This window comes from Peromyscus leucopus, chromosome 3 (assembly GCF_004664715.2).
Source record: "Peromyscus leucopus breed LL Stock chromosome 3, UCI_PerLeu_2.1, whole genome shotgun sequence".
In the NCBI taxonomy this organism is placed as follows: domain Eukaryota; kingdom Metazoa; phylum Chordata; class Mammalia; order Rodentia; family Cricetidae; genus Peromyscus; species Peromyscus leucopus.
Window position 1 is genome coordinate 113,607,906 of NC_051065.1, and position 15,560 is coordinate 113,623,465.

At 45.1% G+C, this 15,560-nt stretch overlaps 1 protein-coding gene across 2 annotated transcripts in view; it reads right to left on the bottom strand.

The window, feature by feature from the left end:
• Positions 1-15,189, bottom strand: part of Frmd4b (FERM domain containing 4B) — a 334,065-nt gene extending 318,876 nt beyond the window's left edge. Inside the window, exon 1 of one of the 2 annotated variants that reach the window (XM_028855580.1) lies at positions 14,740-15,189. The gene's annotated coding sequence lies outside the window, so the exon portion shown is untranslated. The remainder of the gene's footprint in view (positions 1-14,739) is intronic. The other variant, XM_037203941.1, reaches the window with a different exon arrangement.
• Positions 15,190-15,560: the final 371 nt, after the last annotated feature.

Here is a 15,560-nt window from a genome sequence, read left to right on the forward strand (position 1 = left end):
AGGGACCTGGCTTCAGGCTCAAATCCTAGGTCTATCTGCTCCACCTCCATCTTATCCCTGGTGAAAGGGGAGGGAGTAACACGGCCCATTGCCCAGGGGGTTGGACCACTTAGCTGAGCTCCTAAGCGTGAATGTCTAAGTGAGCTGCCAGCCATTTGCTGACTAGTCTATGGAACTAGTTGCTGGGAAGCAAAATCTCTTAATCTGTTTATGTATTTGTTGACAGAGTCTCATGAACTTCAGGCTGGCCTCAGACTCACTGTGTGTGTGTAACAAAACGTTTCCTAGGGAGATTCAACACACACACATCTACCAACCCTAGACAGGGAACCCATGACAAACCAGAGTACAGATAGCACCGAAGTCCAACTTGGTAAACCAGTGAGTTTTATTGGGCTTACCTCTTTGGGGGTATTTTGATCACACTGTGACACTGAAGGCTGTCAGTAAAGTTTACCTTGAATCAGGGAGCAGAGTCAATAACAAGCTGACTGGAATTAGACATAGCAAAGCCAGCAATTTGGGTAGAGAAGACACACAGGAAGGAAAGATCCAGGAGGCACTTTGAGGAAGTTGGACATACAGTACAGAGCTGGGGTGACCGAGTCACCATGGCAGAATGCAGATTAATAGAGACAGGTCAATTGGAGTTGCAAGAGCTAGTTGGAGAAAAGCCCAAGCTAAAGCCAAGCTTTCATTAATTAATAATAGTCTCCATGTCATTATTTGTGGGATGGCCGTCTCGATGAGAAAGTACTACTACAGATGACATCCAGTGTGGAGGCTCACATATCCACACATAGTGCCTGAGAAAGCTTAGCAAAGTTCTGGAGAAGGAGCTGGATGTGGCTTCCTGGTCCCACAGTCTCTCAGGTAGGCCAGTGCTGGCAGCATACAGAGGCGTGGCTTCCAGCTGTTGCCTGTGGGCATAAAGCTTGGCTCTCACAGACCTGAGTGGGGCAGAGTCAGCCACCAGTGTCACACTGCAGCAACAGCTCAGCAGTTTCAGGTTTGGCTCATGTGGTGAGAGAAGACTGCAGATGAACAGTAAAGCAAGGTCCAGACAGAAAAATATCTCTACAAAGGTGCAGTATGCTTAAAAAGGTGCTTAGGTGCTGGAGAAAGAAAAGAAAATGGGTATAGACACTCATAGAAATAATAAAGTTTAAACATAATAAAGTCTTTAAATAAAGATTAAAGTAATTAAAAAGGGCACTTAAAGATGGGAAATACAGAGGGCATCTGGATCCTGCATGGTGCTTTTTTAACTTTGAATTTTTAAAATGCTAATGAACAAAAAATGGCAGCTGCTGAGAGATATTGGATTGTGGGAAAAAACTACTGAATTAAATCAGCCTATATATTTTAAAGATGTCTTAACTTGAGAATGGAAGTCAGAAAATACATTGTGGTCAGGGAGAGATTATGGTTTTGTTTCCATAGGAAACAAAAAGCTATGTATTCCTTCAAAATTAATGATTAGATTTGACCAGGGGAGACCTCCTGAAAATCATATCTGCAGACATGAAGAAAGAAACCAAGAAAAACTATAAGACAGGTAATGTATATGCTGATCCCGCTATTATGGGAACAGTTCTGAGACTCGATAAGACATAAGTCTTGTTGGCTACAGAGTCCTCATGACTTATTATTACATGCCATCCTTTCATATGGCATGAATAAAGGTTTGACAGTCCACACAGACTTATAAAGTTAATAGGTGCTTTTTACCGGCTCATAAAACAAAAAATCATCTTTAGCTGACTTGTGCACATCACAGTCCTATATTTGTTTTAATGCAGATATATATGTTATCTTTACAAGTCTGTATGTTTTCATTAAAAAAAGACCAGACACCAATGAAGACAAGTAGCCCAGATGATCCAGCCTCTTAGAATGCCTCTGTTGCAGTTTCCTCAAAATTCTGCATCGAGAACAACATCAAAGCTGCTAGTTGAGATGATCCAGCCTCACAGACTACTCCAGCCAGGACTTCAGATAAGCTCTATATTTTCCTATCACACAGAGACTGAACAAAAATAATACAGCTAGCTCTCCCAGGACTTGACCATTATCACAGTTTTATGAGGGTCCCCTAAAGGTGCCATTGCCCACAGACAACAGTAAATAATTTTAAGAACATGACACCCAGCTGGGTGGTGGAGGTGCATGCCTTTAATCCCAGCACTCAGGAGGCAGAGGCAGGTGGATGTCTGTGAGTTCAAGGCTAGCCTGGTCTACAAAGTGGGTTTGAGGAAAGGCACAAAGCTACATAGAGAAACCCTGTCTCACCCACATTCTCAAGAAGCAGCGGTGAGTACTTTTCAGTGGTTTGATGGGTTATGGATGTTTGTCATCATTTAGGGGGGTTGGTTGCAAATTGTTACTGGTAATGGTAAGGGAGAAAACTAAGCAAAGGAGTTGGATTCAAGGATCTTTTTTCTAAAAAGAAAAAGGGAGGCTATAGGAATGATAGAATAAATGGATATATTATTGAATCTAAACTTTAAACTAAAAAGCAGCTACTAGTCTCAAATATTTTACACTGGTAAGGATTTTTGTATGATACAAATTTAAGTTTTTTTGTTATATTGTATGTATATTTCTACTCTTGTTTAAGGTATTGTACCTATTCAGCTCATTTAACAATGTAATGTAAATTTTTAGTCCTTAAAATTTACTATTATAAACTATTTAGAATAATTTAGAAATGCAGGTTAGTAATTAATCATCTATAATAATCAAATTTGTAGTCATGTTAGGTATGTTTTCAAGGGTAAACAGAATATTTTAAATAGGTGGTCTTCAAACACTTCAGAGACCTACAGAATATGGCATTTAAGATGTTTTAATAACATAAGACTTTTCATGACAGTGAGTCACTTCTGCTCCTAGTAGCATCAATTTACTTCACAAAAAGGATGATGAGCATTGAAGAACCTTTATATGGAGTTTGCTTTCATTGTGGCAAAGTTAGTCACTAGACAAGAAATTTCCCTTGCCTCAATTGCTGACAATATGTTATCCAAATTGAATAAGCAGGACACAAAAGAAGGTGACTGCTAAACTTTACCAAGTCAAAGTAGGACAATCCTTTAATATTCCTGCTTCACAGAAAAGTCTATCAGATATTCTAGGTCTGCAGGTCAAAGATGGATGCCCCAACCTCGCAGAGGAATCTTGGGTAACTGTTCAGGCAGACAGCTGTTTCTGTCATTTCTAGAGTTTTGGAAGTTGCTTGCTCTGCACTTCCTGTTTACTGAGGTAATATTATATTCTTCTTGGATCTTTGATGGGGTTGAAGGTTTGATAGCTATAGTTTTCTTTGTTACCAAATTCAGTAAAGAAACTTACATAAGAGATGTAAAATTTATGTTTGAGAAACATAAAAGCTTAAGTTGTTTATCTAAGAAGACGTTTCGGTCTAAAAAGATATTTTAGGATGATAATACAAGTTATGATAGAAAATGATTTAGGTATAAAACTTTGGACTCACTAAGATAGAATAGTTAATAAAGTAATTTCTCTGAATTTGCTAAATACAAATGGACTGGCCATTGTGAATGTAATTCTTATCTGATAATTGTTCTTATTCTGTATAATTTTACTATGTTAGAGATGAAACTTTTTTTTTTTAGACAAATAAAAGCTGGAACGGGAACAGAGTGGGAGAACAAGGAAAAAGATACCATGATAAATGAAGGCACCATGGGAATAGAGAGAAGCAGAGTACTAGGGAGGTTCCCAGGAATCCACAAAGATGACTCTACCATAGACTACTGGCAATGGTTGAGAGGGTGCCTGAGCTGACCTACTCTGGTGATTGGATGGCTGAATACCCTAACTGTCATCATAGAACCCTCATCTAGTGACTGATAGAAGTAGATGCAGAGATCCATGTCTGGGTCCCAGGCAGAGCTCCGGGAGTCTAATCGATGAGAGGAGGGATTCTATGAGCAAGAGATATCGAGATCATGAATGGAAAAAGTACAGAGACAACTAGTCAAACTGGTGGAAACACATGAACTGTGGACCAATAGCTGAGGAGCCCCCATGGTACTGGACTAGGCCCTCTGGATAAGCAGGACAGTTGTTTGGCTTGAACTGTTTAGGGGGACCCCAGGCAGTGTGATTGGGACCTGTCCCTAGTGTATGAGTCTGCTTTTTGGAGCCTAGTGCCTATGGTGGGACACTTTGCACAGCTTTGGTGCAGGGAGGAGGGGCTTGGACCTGCCTCAACTGAATATACCGGGCTCTGCTGATTCCCCATGGGAGACCTTGCCTTGGAGGAGGTGGGAATGGGGCATGGATTGGGGAGAAGGCTGGAAGGTGGGAGGAGGGAGGACAGGGGAATCTGTGGTTGGCTTGTAAAATGAATAGAAAAAAATCTGTTAATTTAAAAAAAGGGGGAAAAAGAAAGTATTACTACAGTTACTTACAGGAATATGGGTCAGGGCTTCCTTATAGGAGCAGAAATGACTCCAAGACAGCTGTGTCACAAAAGCCTACCCCAGCATGGGTGACAGCTCACAAAAGCTGAGAATTTAGAACACACTGCAAGACTGCTGGCAGCTCAACAGGTTGGAAAGAGTCCTCCCCAGGTGCTTCAGTTGGTCTAAACCTCTTTGAAGCAGCTTGGCTGGTTTCTGCTTCTTTCAGGCAGCTGTCTTCTTCAAAGCTTGGATTGACTGAGTCTTCTTTGCAGTTGGACTCTCCTTCCCCTGACAGGAACTCTGAAATTTTTATTGCTTACTCTGGAAGGGAGGAGTCTAGGGAAACTGGTCAGTTTCAGAAACTTCCGAAGCTATCTTGAGTTGTTTTACTTAGGAACTTCAGTGCAGGATGTAATATTCCAATCTCGGAGGAAACAGTTACTCAACACTTAGATGGCCAAAGCTACAAAGAAGAGCAAGACCAAACCAGCTGCCTGGAAGAAGCAGAAACCAGCCAAGCTGCCTGGAAGAGGTTAAGAGCAGAGTCACTTGGAAAGGACACTCTCCAAACTGTTGAGCTGCCTGCAGGCTGTACAGTGTGCCATGGATATTGCTCTGTATGCTGTGACTGTGTTGCTCTGATAGGTTAATAAATAAAATACTTATTGGCCAGTAGCCAGGCAGGAAGTATAGGTGGGACAAGCAGAGAGGAGAATTCTGGGAACAGGAAGGCTGAGTCAGGAGACGCTGCCAGCCACCACCATGAGAAGCAAGATGTAAAGATACCAGTAAGCCATGAGCCACATGGCAAGTTATGCATTTATAGAAATAGGTTAATTTAAGATGTGAGATCTAGCTAGCAAGAAGCCTGAGTCATTAGGCCATACAATTTTAATTAATATAAGCTTCTGAGTGATTATTTTATAAGTGGGCTGCAAGACTGTGGGGGCTTGCCGGGACCGGGAGAGAAACTTTCCAGCTACAACAGTGTGCTCCAGCTTCCCAGTTCTATGAGCCATCACCCATGCTGGAGTGGACTTTGGGGATGCAGCTGTCTTTGAGTCACTTCTGCTCCTGTAAGTTATCCCTCACCCATATTCCTGTAAGTAACCCCAGTAAAACTCACTGGTTCACAACATTGGACTTGGGTGGTACCCATACTTCGGTCTGTCATGGGATCCCTATCTGGAAAGAATAAATGTGTGTGTGATACATCTCCCCAAGAGAAGTTTTGTCCCATAACACTGGGTAGCAGGGAATGGCTTTGAATGCCTGATCTTTCTATTTGTCTTCCAGGTGATGAAATTGCAGGCCTGAACCACCACTCTTAATTTTATGTGGTGCTGGAAAATCCAACCCAGCGCCTTGTGCATGCTGAGCAAGCACTCTACACACTGAGCTACATCACCTGCCTCTAATTTACTTATCTTTGAGGCAGGGTCTCCAGATGTAGTAGAGGCTGGCCTGGAACTCCCATTGACCCACCCGCCTCTGCCTCCTGAATGGGTGATAGGTGTGTGCCCTGCCACATGCTCCAAGTTGTTGGCTAGTTTTGAAGAGGCATTTAGCCCCACACCATCCAGCGGGATGACAGCAAGGAACCATGGGTGATATTTATCATGATAAAGCTAAGTACATGGAAAATGTAGTCACATTAACACTGTCCAACCAAACAAGCATGTGCCATTAGAGACAGCTCAAGCAAAAGATAATGTGACTACAAAGAGGTGGGTCTTCATCGCCTGGGAAAGAACGTCTTAGGTGAAATGTATTGCTGATTCCTGGACATCAGTAATAGAAATGAAACTGCACACAGGGCAGAAAAAAAAATGCGTGGTGCAGTCTGCAGGCAGTCAAACTTGAACTTCTGTCAGACTGTATAGCAACAGCATCAATCAAGGCTCATGTGGTCTTTCTGACCAACTGTCACTTTTAAACTATCATTTACCATGACTGTATCTGCAGCTTTTCTCTGAGATTTACACAGAGTACTTTTCTGTGTGAGTCTGCAAGGAAGACAAAGCTGGAGCGTACCGTGAGATGCACTCATGATTAGAACTGTCTCCAGCAGCCAAATCATTCAAAACAAACACAGTGCCTTACTCTTTGTCCGAGTCACCCTGGCCTCCAGAACACTGGAGCCCAACCCTCTCAGATGGGGAAGGGAGAGCAAGACCGTGGCCATGGAGGGAGATTGAAAACAACATGGGTTTTTTTTTTTTTCTCTTGCTCTTCGAAATACAAATTGAATTAATTTAACACAGTTAGAGCAAATAACTGTGCTATGTGCTCAATTTAAGTCTTACAGCCTCACTGGGACAAGGTTCTGTGTTCCAGTCGGGGACACATGGCTTTCATTAGTTTATCAGGACCCTGGTTTTTACTTCACACATTTAAATGGAGCCAATTGGAGCATGTGTGATGGCCTCAGATGCCCCCTGTGTCTTCTGATGTATTCAGAAGCCACACTGCCCTGTTTTGAAAAGTATCTAAACACGGGAAGGCGATTTGATAGAACCAGTGACACTAAATGCCGTTTTTAACTGGACAGCAAGTGATTTTTACTGAAATAGTCACACTACAGAAACTTCCCCTTTAAAGGAGCATTTATCTGGGAACTTTAAAAAAAATGTTAAAGTTGCAAAAGTTTGATGCTATAAAAAAATGGTGTGCATATTCGTGATTCAAAGACTTACAGGCTGTGGGAGTCACCACGTGTTTGACAAACTCAGAAAGCTAGTTATGGCACCTCCTGTCACCTTACTGCCACGGTGTGTGTGTGTGTGTGTGTGTGTGTGTGTGTGTGTGTGTGTGTGTGTGAACTCTGCCTTACTGATTTTTTCAAAAGTTTTTTTTCCCTATTTCTTGTGTTGCTGAGACTAGAACCCAGGGCTTTGAGCATGCCTAAGCAAGTGCATTCCCATCGAACCGTATCCTCTGCCTTGATTCTCTAACTGCTGCCAATTCTAGACCACAGTTCACCTCTTTTCTCCCCAGCTCCTCCTCCATCTAGCAGAATTCTGCTCCAGCACTGAACTTGGATAAAGCAGGACCAGAGCTGGCTGTTTAAACTCGGTGCCTGTGGGTGCCTGGCATTCTGGTCACATATGGCTGCTTCTGCTCCCTTGCAATGACTGAACTGATGGGCTGGGCTCGGTCAGGTGCAACCAGGAAAAGCTAAAAACAATTCCTGGCCCCATCTATTGTTTGCCCCCCCACGGACACTGTTGGCTGTTGGAAGCACCAGCTGGAAGATGGATGCTGGTATTTCCAGAAAGGCCTTTTGATTCAGGAGGGTTGTGATTGGGCCGCATGCTGTGGCAGAGGCATAATTATTTCCAATAACTGTCTAGGCTGCTTGGTGAGTTTCAAAGCCAGGGGCCTCCTTGCTGCAGCCAAATATTTAGGGCTGATTTGGGAGGGTTTTATATTTACTGCCCATGTCAAATTGCATGGCTGAAAACTCTACTCTGCTAAAGGGTTGTTCAGCAAAACAGAAAGGAATGTTTTTCCTTGTTTCTTACAAATGTTGTATTAGCAGTAGCTCTTGTGGCCCTTTACACACCCCTACTGCCAGACCACACAGTGGAGGAGAAAGTACATGACACATTGTACTTTCCCTGTGAGCTTTCCCTGGAGAGATAGCCAGGCTCTTGCACCGTGAATGCTGGGACAATAAAAAAGGGGGTCTTTTGGGCCAAAGTGGCAGCATTTGCCAACCCCCTAAGCCTACCACTCACTAGCTATGTGATCATGAACAAGTCCTGGAGCGTTCCAGGCCTGATGTCCACCCCTGTAAAGTGTGGGCAACTCTGGGACTGGTGGGGATGAAGGAAACATTGTGTGGGAGCGTTTAACAGACTCCGCAGAGGTTGCATGGAGGCTGCTGACATCACCAGGTGGGAGGCTCCCTCTGTAGAGAGGAATGTTAATGTAAGCCAGTGTTCCAGACAGATGATGCTGAATCCCCTCCTCTGACCATTGTTGTCCCCCCCCCACCCCCAGACTGGGATCCAAACCAGGGCCTCAAACACACTAGGCAAGCCTTCCAGCACAGAGCTGCACCCCGTTGTCAATGCGTTATAGGTTCCAGACACCAGCAAGATCAGGCAGTATTTTATCATTTGAACCTGACAGCAGCTGGATACAGCAGGAGCTCTGATCACCTCCATCTTACGGAGAGGGAACCTGAGGCGTGAAGGGTAAGCCACTTGTTCAAAACACATGTTTAGTAAGCAACAGAGTTAGATTTGGGAGCTGGTTGTGGTACGCCAGAAGGTCACGTGACACAAGAACCAACTTTCCTGACGGTGACCCCACTTCTCTAGACAACACTAGCACAGCCTTGGCTCTGGTTCTTCAATAAACACTGGGTGATTTGAGTCCAGTCATCATCTCAGAATGAGCCTTCTTGGCCATAGAAGGGGTGGAGAGCAAGGGGTCTATGGTTTGAGTATGGTTTAAATGTGTCTCGTAATGGTTCATGTGTTGGAAGCATTGCTCCCAGTCTGGCAGTTCCGAGAAATGGGAAAACTACTAAGACATGGGGCCTAAAGGAAATGAGGTCCCTGGAGTCAAGGTGCTTGGAGGGCTTCAAGGAGTAAGTTCCTGCAAGAATGAGTTTCTATGAAAAAGATGAATTTTCCCTTGATAGTTTCTTATCTGGCCTGTGACTTCTTTTTTACACATGCTCTCTTCACACACACAAGCATTTGCTGTCCGAACCGATGCCGTCATCATACGCATGCGCCCACGCAATGCTCTTACCACTAGAATTCTGAGCTGAATCAACTTTTCCTTATGTAATACCCAGCCTCAGGTATTTTGCTATAGTAACAGGAAACAGACTAAAATGAGGGGAAGAGCTACAAGGAATGAACATGTCAAGGCCGTAGCTGAGTAATTCTCAGTGTACCTGAACATGAGTTGATGCTGTCACTATTAGTTCTATCATTTATGGAATCTTTACAGTTATATCATCAGGCATCAGGAGTTTGGTCCCTCAGTTCTGGTGAACACATCTTGTTTAAAACTTTTTTAAAAAATGTTTCACATACAAAAAAGATTAAAGAATGCAAATACATAGCCTAATAATTATCACAAAATGAACACCCATATAGCATTACCCTCTTGCCTCAAACATCTTCCTTCTATCTCAGTTGCTTTTCTGTTGCTTATCAAATACTCCTGACAAAAAGCAACTTAAGGGAGAAGGGGTCTTCTTCCTGGCTCATGGTTCAGATAGAGTTCATCACAACAAAGAAACAGAGAACAATGCCAGAGTGCAGTCCACACTCTCCTTTTCATTCAGCCTGGACCCTTTCAATGAAATGGTGTTACCTATATCCAGGGTAGGTCTTCCCACCTCAATGAACCTAATTAAGGAAATCCCTCAGAGAAAGGCCATGAGCCAACCTAATCCCTTACCAATAACTCCTCTCTAGGTGATTCCAGATCCTTCCAAGCAAATGACTGAAAACAACCACCACATTTTTCCTGTCCTTCTAATGTCGCTTATCAGAGGGTTACCCAACCACATGCCACAGCATTGGGGCTGGGCACTTCTTTGGTGTAGGGTGTCCAGTGTATTGCAGACTTTTCTGAGAGCCCTGCCCTATACTCACTAGATTCTACTGCCATTGCTCCCAAATGGTGACGACCAACAAATTTCTTGGACATTTACAAATATCCCTTGTGTGTGTGTGTGGGGGGGGGCAGAACTATATCCCTGATACAGAACTCCTACAGCATTTTGATAATGATATCTTAGATTTCCTTTCTCCTTGGTCATGTGACCATACATCCTTTAGCATAATCATTTAGCTCTTCTTGGTCGAAGAAATACTTTATTAAATAATTTAAATTATTACACAAACCCTAATCATAGCCCTCAAAAAAAAAATAGCCTCCTAGGTGGGGTGACCATGCAATTTATCATCCATACTGGAGGCACAGATATTAATCAGGACTGACCCAAGGCAAGTCAGCATGATCAACCTACTTCGAAGGACCCTCTGCTGTGAGTGAGCATTATCCTTGCAGCCAGGCACAATTAGGGCTCTCTTCCCACTGGCTAATTGTATATGAAGTGACGGGGAGACAATTAAAAGCAGTGCATTCCCCAAGGGCAAAGTAACACAGACCCAAACACATAGCTCAGGGCTAAAGAGCTGCACAATGGAGGATTTGGTTTAAGCACCCTGGGCCTTAAAGGGGTGCACTCTCCAAATAATCTCCTCCAAGACCAACTTAAATAATTTATATCACATTAGAATAAAAAATTGATTTAAAATAAATGCTTCCCAAGATCTGCCCACACATGTAGAAACAAGCATGGTCATCCCTGATAAGAGGGGCTTGGGTGTGTTGTGGATATTTAATTGATGTATTTACTTTCCTCCCTCAGGTCCCATTGAAAGCAGCATGCTTCTTATCAATTTCAGCTGCTTTACATTTTGAGCTCATAAGCCCCTATATTGACCATGTCCAGAGGCAGCTGGGGTTTTCTTTATACACATGAAAAACCATATTGATGACCTATTTGCGGGAGTACAGCTCAGCTCGACTTCCATTATGCAGGACATCAAAGAAGACAGGAATCAGTTGTCTTCATTAGTCCCTTTGTGCTTTGCTGAAACACCCGCCCCAGACTGTGTACAATTCTCTTCCCCAGCAACTGTATTCATGTGACAGATCACATGGTCCCTGTAGTTCTCTACTCCAGAAGTCATTTGCTACAGGATCTTCCTCCAGAGAAGTCAATCAGACTGATTGTTTTTTTTTTTTTCTGGAAACCTTATAAAGAAAGCTTGCCGTTTGTGAGACTAAAAGTTCAACATCATGTGATCCCTTTTCTTGAGCCTATGGCTAGGGGGTTCATGATGGAAAGAGGTAACACAGTAAGGTGGGAAGACTGAGAGATTCAGTTGCCACCTCTCTCTCTCTCTCTCTCTCTCTCTCTCTCTCTCTCTCTCTCTCTCTCTCTCTCTCTCTCTCTCGTATTGACCCAGGTCCTAGAAACACTAGACCAATCCCTTCCTAAGCTGGCACCCCTATGACCAAAGCCCTTTACTTATGGCCATACTGGGAACCAGGCTTCCAGCCCATGAAGCTGTGAGGGCCATACTCAAACCATATCCATCTAAACCAACAACAGCTATACTATCCAGTCTTCTTATCATACAAAAAGGAACCCAGTATACAGACAGAAAAGCAGGGCCTTTAAAAGCTGAGAAGAAAACAGATCTTGAAGTTGTTTCTTCATTCTAAGCAAAGTACTCCCCAACCTGTTAATGACACAAACCCATACATAGGAAAAGACACCGTGCTTTTGTGATGTCTATAAAGTATCCTAAATCCACTTACAACTATATTTCCCACTTAGCAAAACAATACTGATAGATACACACCCTCTATAGCAGTGCATTTCAAACTTTGACAGTAACTCACGGTGAAATGACATGCTATGCTGCAGCCCCAAACTTATAAACGTCAGCCCCACCCCATAAATCTGACTCAAAGTTCTATAAAGCCACAGAACTCTTACCAACTTCTTATGGAGCCAGTCTCTTGTCTTGTCATATAGTCTTTTAATATTGGTTGTGACCAGTAAATAGAATTTATGACCTTCATTTTGGAAAACACTGTCCTTCGAGATAAGATTTAGAAATTGTGTTCATAAGGAAGAACTTGGTTTTTTTTTTTTTTTTTTTTTTTTATGACATTATAACTTCAGGAAGGCAGTTTACAAAAGAAAATAAGTTCAGCCCCCAAATTACCAAGATTTTTTTTTTAATCAAGCATCTAGCAAACATCTTTCTGATAGCCTAGGACCCACGTTAGCTAGAAGAGAAGGTGGGGGAAAGCCCTGAGAATTTAGAAATGAATTCATCACCAAGTAAAAGATCATCTAAAACAAAATAAAACTGTTAAGTGTGAGGAAGGGAAGGAGAGAGAGAAAGGGGTGGGGGAGGACAGGTAGAGGAGGAGAAAGCCATCATTTGTAGAATAAACTCCGAGCCTTTACTTATGTGTGCAAAGATGTGCAATTCTGAAAATCCTTGCAGACTGGATAGGACAATCAGATATTTTTAACTGCCTTCCATGCACCCTGTTTGTGTTGTCAGTTAGCCAAATTTTCCTTTCTCTTCCCTCAAAAGCATTGCAAAGCCTTAATTAAATCTGTGCCACCAAATGGACAGACACCAAGGAGTCCTAAGTTTTGCTAGAAACAGAGACTAGAAATGATAAATTCTTCTGAGACCAGGCAGCTCTTCCCTAAAACCTGCCCCACACTCTGGACTGGCTGTGAAGTTAGCTCCGCCCACCCTTTCCTAGACTCTTTAGGCTCAAGTGTAGTTCTATATGTGCTACAAGAGGACCCTTAACTTTTCTGTAGCTAACATGGAAACTTGTGATCTTGCAAACACTTGCATGCCCTGAAGCCTGACCTTATGAGAATTTGGCGGATGATGAAAATTAAACCTTATTGTGAGAGTGTTAAAGGTAGACTTCTTCATTTTCCACCATTGACTTATCCAAATACTTTCCACCCACATTACCAAATTATAAGCAAATAAAGCGTTTGGTTAACGCATGCACGATGTCCCAACGACATGACAAATCTTCTCTATTCCAAGAAGCCCTCAGTTTTTCTTGACCTCCTCTGGGAAATATATGTACTGCTCCAAGACACGTGCCTATATATGCCTGCTCTTGTTTACAGAATAACCTGCTAGCTATTTTGTAACACTGAAGTAAGGAACAAAAATACACGGAACTCTTGATTCTCCATCAACTCTTAAATATCAACTTAAATTTATGAGGAAGAAACGGCAAGGTGGCTATTGTTGTTGATTTGTTTGTTTTTTCTTCATAATCATTAACAGAACGTGACAGGGTCCCTTCTAGTGACCCTGCTCTGCTAAGGAAGCCTAACATGAAGTTAGATGAGTTGCTAGTAAGCCTTAATGGCATGGTCCTCAACATCCCTCTAGGGTTTGTCTTACTATTGGACTATTCACGAAGCCTGCAAACTGCCAGCCAGACTGCCTAACACAGCTCTCCCCAGTTCTTTTCAGCGCGCTGCATGCTGTGTGTGACAGATCAAAGGGCGGCTAGAGAGGTTTAAGTAAGGCGAAGACGTTTTTCTTCCCTTCCAGACACTGGCTTTGGAAGTTCCTCAGATCCACCCCCTTTGGGACAAGAATCAGCATGTCAGGGATTGCCCTGTAATCTTTAACACATCCTCGGAGTTGGCGGGTGCAGTTCTGGGGCAAGCTCAGGCTAACCCTGAAGAATCATGCAGCTTTCCCGAGACTGTGGCTGTCAGCTCCGTGGCGTCTTCCTTCCCCAAGGGGCCACCCTGCAGTCGCGGACCTCTAGGTACCAGCAAACACATCAAGTCAGCCGGCAAAGTTCAGAGGAGTTGGCCCTGGTATGTTTACAAGTCCTAGCAGATCTCAGGAATGTTCTGGATAATTATTACCGCACCCAGAAGCGCCCAGCCCAACCCTCTCACATCTGGAAGGAAGGAAGCGGCCACACAAAGGAGAGCTAGAGACCTCCTCCTGTCACTGAATTCTTAGACCGGGGAAGACTGGAGTCCAGCTCTACCCCTTTGTAAATGGCACCCAGCTCTAATCAGGAGCATCTTTAAGAGAGCCATGCACAGGGAGACTTTGGCCTCTAGTCCAAACGAAATAACACTTCTCAAATTAGGGCTAAATATGCTTTATCAGGATAAAAATGAAAAGTGAGATACTCCAGAAAATTGACAGGGAGCGGTTCACACGCACACAGCATCTCCAATACAGGCGCGCCTAGGATGTGACACGCCTATTTACAAAGGGCAGCCAAGCCAAACACTGGGTGCCCTCGGCTAACGCCAGGGACCCCTCTGCTTCTTCCACTGCCTTCGGAGGGCATCTCCGGGCAACCGGGTCTGAGATTCAACGGTTCTTCTCCATACCTCCCACCAAAGCAAAAAGCTCATGGTCCCAGGCGGCGCTTTCGCAAACCCCACTAGCATCAAAGCCTTGAACGCGCCAAACTTGGTGGCTCTCCCGTCACCACACCGCCAGAGCCACCAAAGCGCGGCGCCAAGTGCCTAGAAACTCCAGTCTAGGCTGCACCAGCCCTGGAGCCTTGGGGCGGGGCTTCCCTGTAGCAGGAGTAGGGGACCTTCTCTGAGGGTCCCCAATCTGCGCGCCGTGCCGGGGGCGCACTCTGCGGCCCCGAGGTGAACCTCGGCCCCCTCCTCCAGTGACAGTGCGGTCCGACATCCCCGGGACAGTCACCCACCTACCTGCTCAGCCGCCTCCTCCCTCTGACGCGCGGGGCTGTCGCCTTGCTACTTTATTGTCTGCGCTGCGCACCGCGCGGGACCCGGGGAACCCGCTCGGCGCCAGTCCCGCAACTCCTCGGCGCGCGGCGCCTTCCCCCGCGGCGGTTGTCTTCCTCTCGGTCCTCCTCCTCTCCGCCCAGGCTTGGGCTCAGCGTCGGAGACACGCAGTCCAACTCTGCAGCGGCTAGCCTGGCAGCCAGAGCCTGCAGCATCCCCTGGCCCGGAGTCCTCACCAGGATCCCCACACTCCGCGGAGGAGCCCCGAGCCGCCTTCCGAGTGTCCCCGCGTCCCTCGGTCCAGCCTCTGGCCGCTGTCAGCCGGAGCTCTCCACCGCTCTGTCTGCGCTGCCCCCGCCCGTCGCCTCTCCGGGGGCCGGGGCGGCCCTGCCAATGAGGCTCGGCGGATGCGCTGTTCCGGCCCAGTCATTGTATCGGGAGGAGGAGGGGGAGCGGAGCAGGGAGGGGGCGCTCGGCCCCGCGGTTGCAGCTCGCCCGGCCGCCTGCGCGCGCACAGGCAGCGGGCACCCAGCGCAAGCCGGTCCTAAGGTGCAGTTAGGAGGCGGGAGAGCTCGCCTTTCTGCATAGCCCTGACTTGGAAAAGCTGTGTGACTCTCGATTGCACTTCCTGGATTTAGGCACCCCAGGACCTTAGAATAAAGGGAGACGGTAGGAAATGCAAGGTGTCCCCAAGGATTTCAGTGGGGCTAGAGAAATCACTAGACTAAGACTCCTGAAATCTGATGGCTCTGCATGAAAGAAGAAAGGGGGGGGGGGTGTCTGAT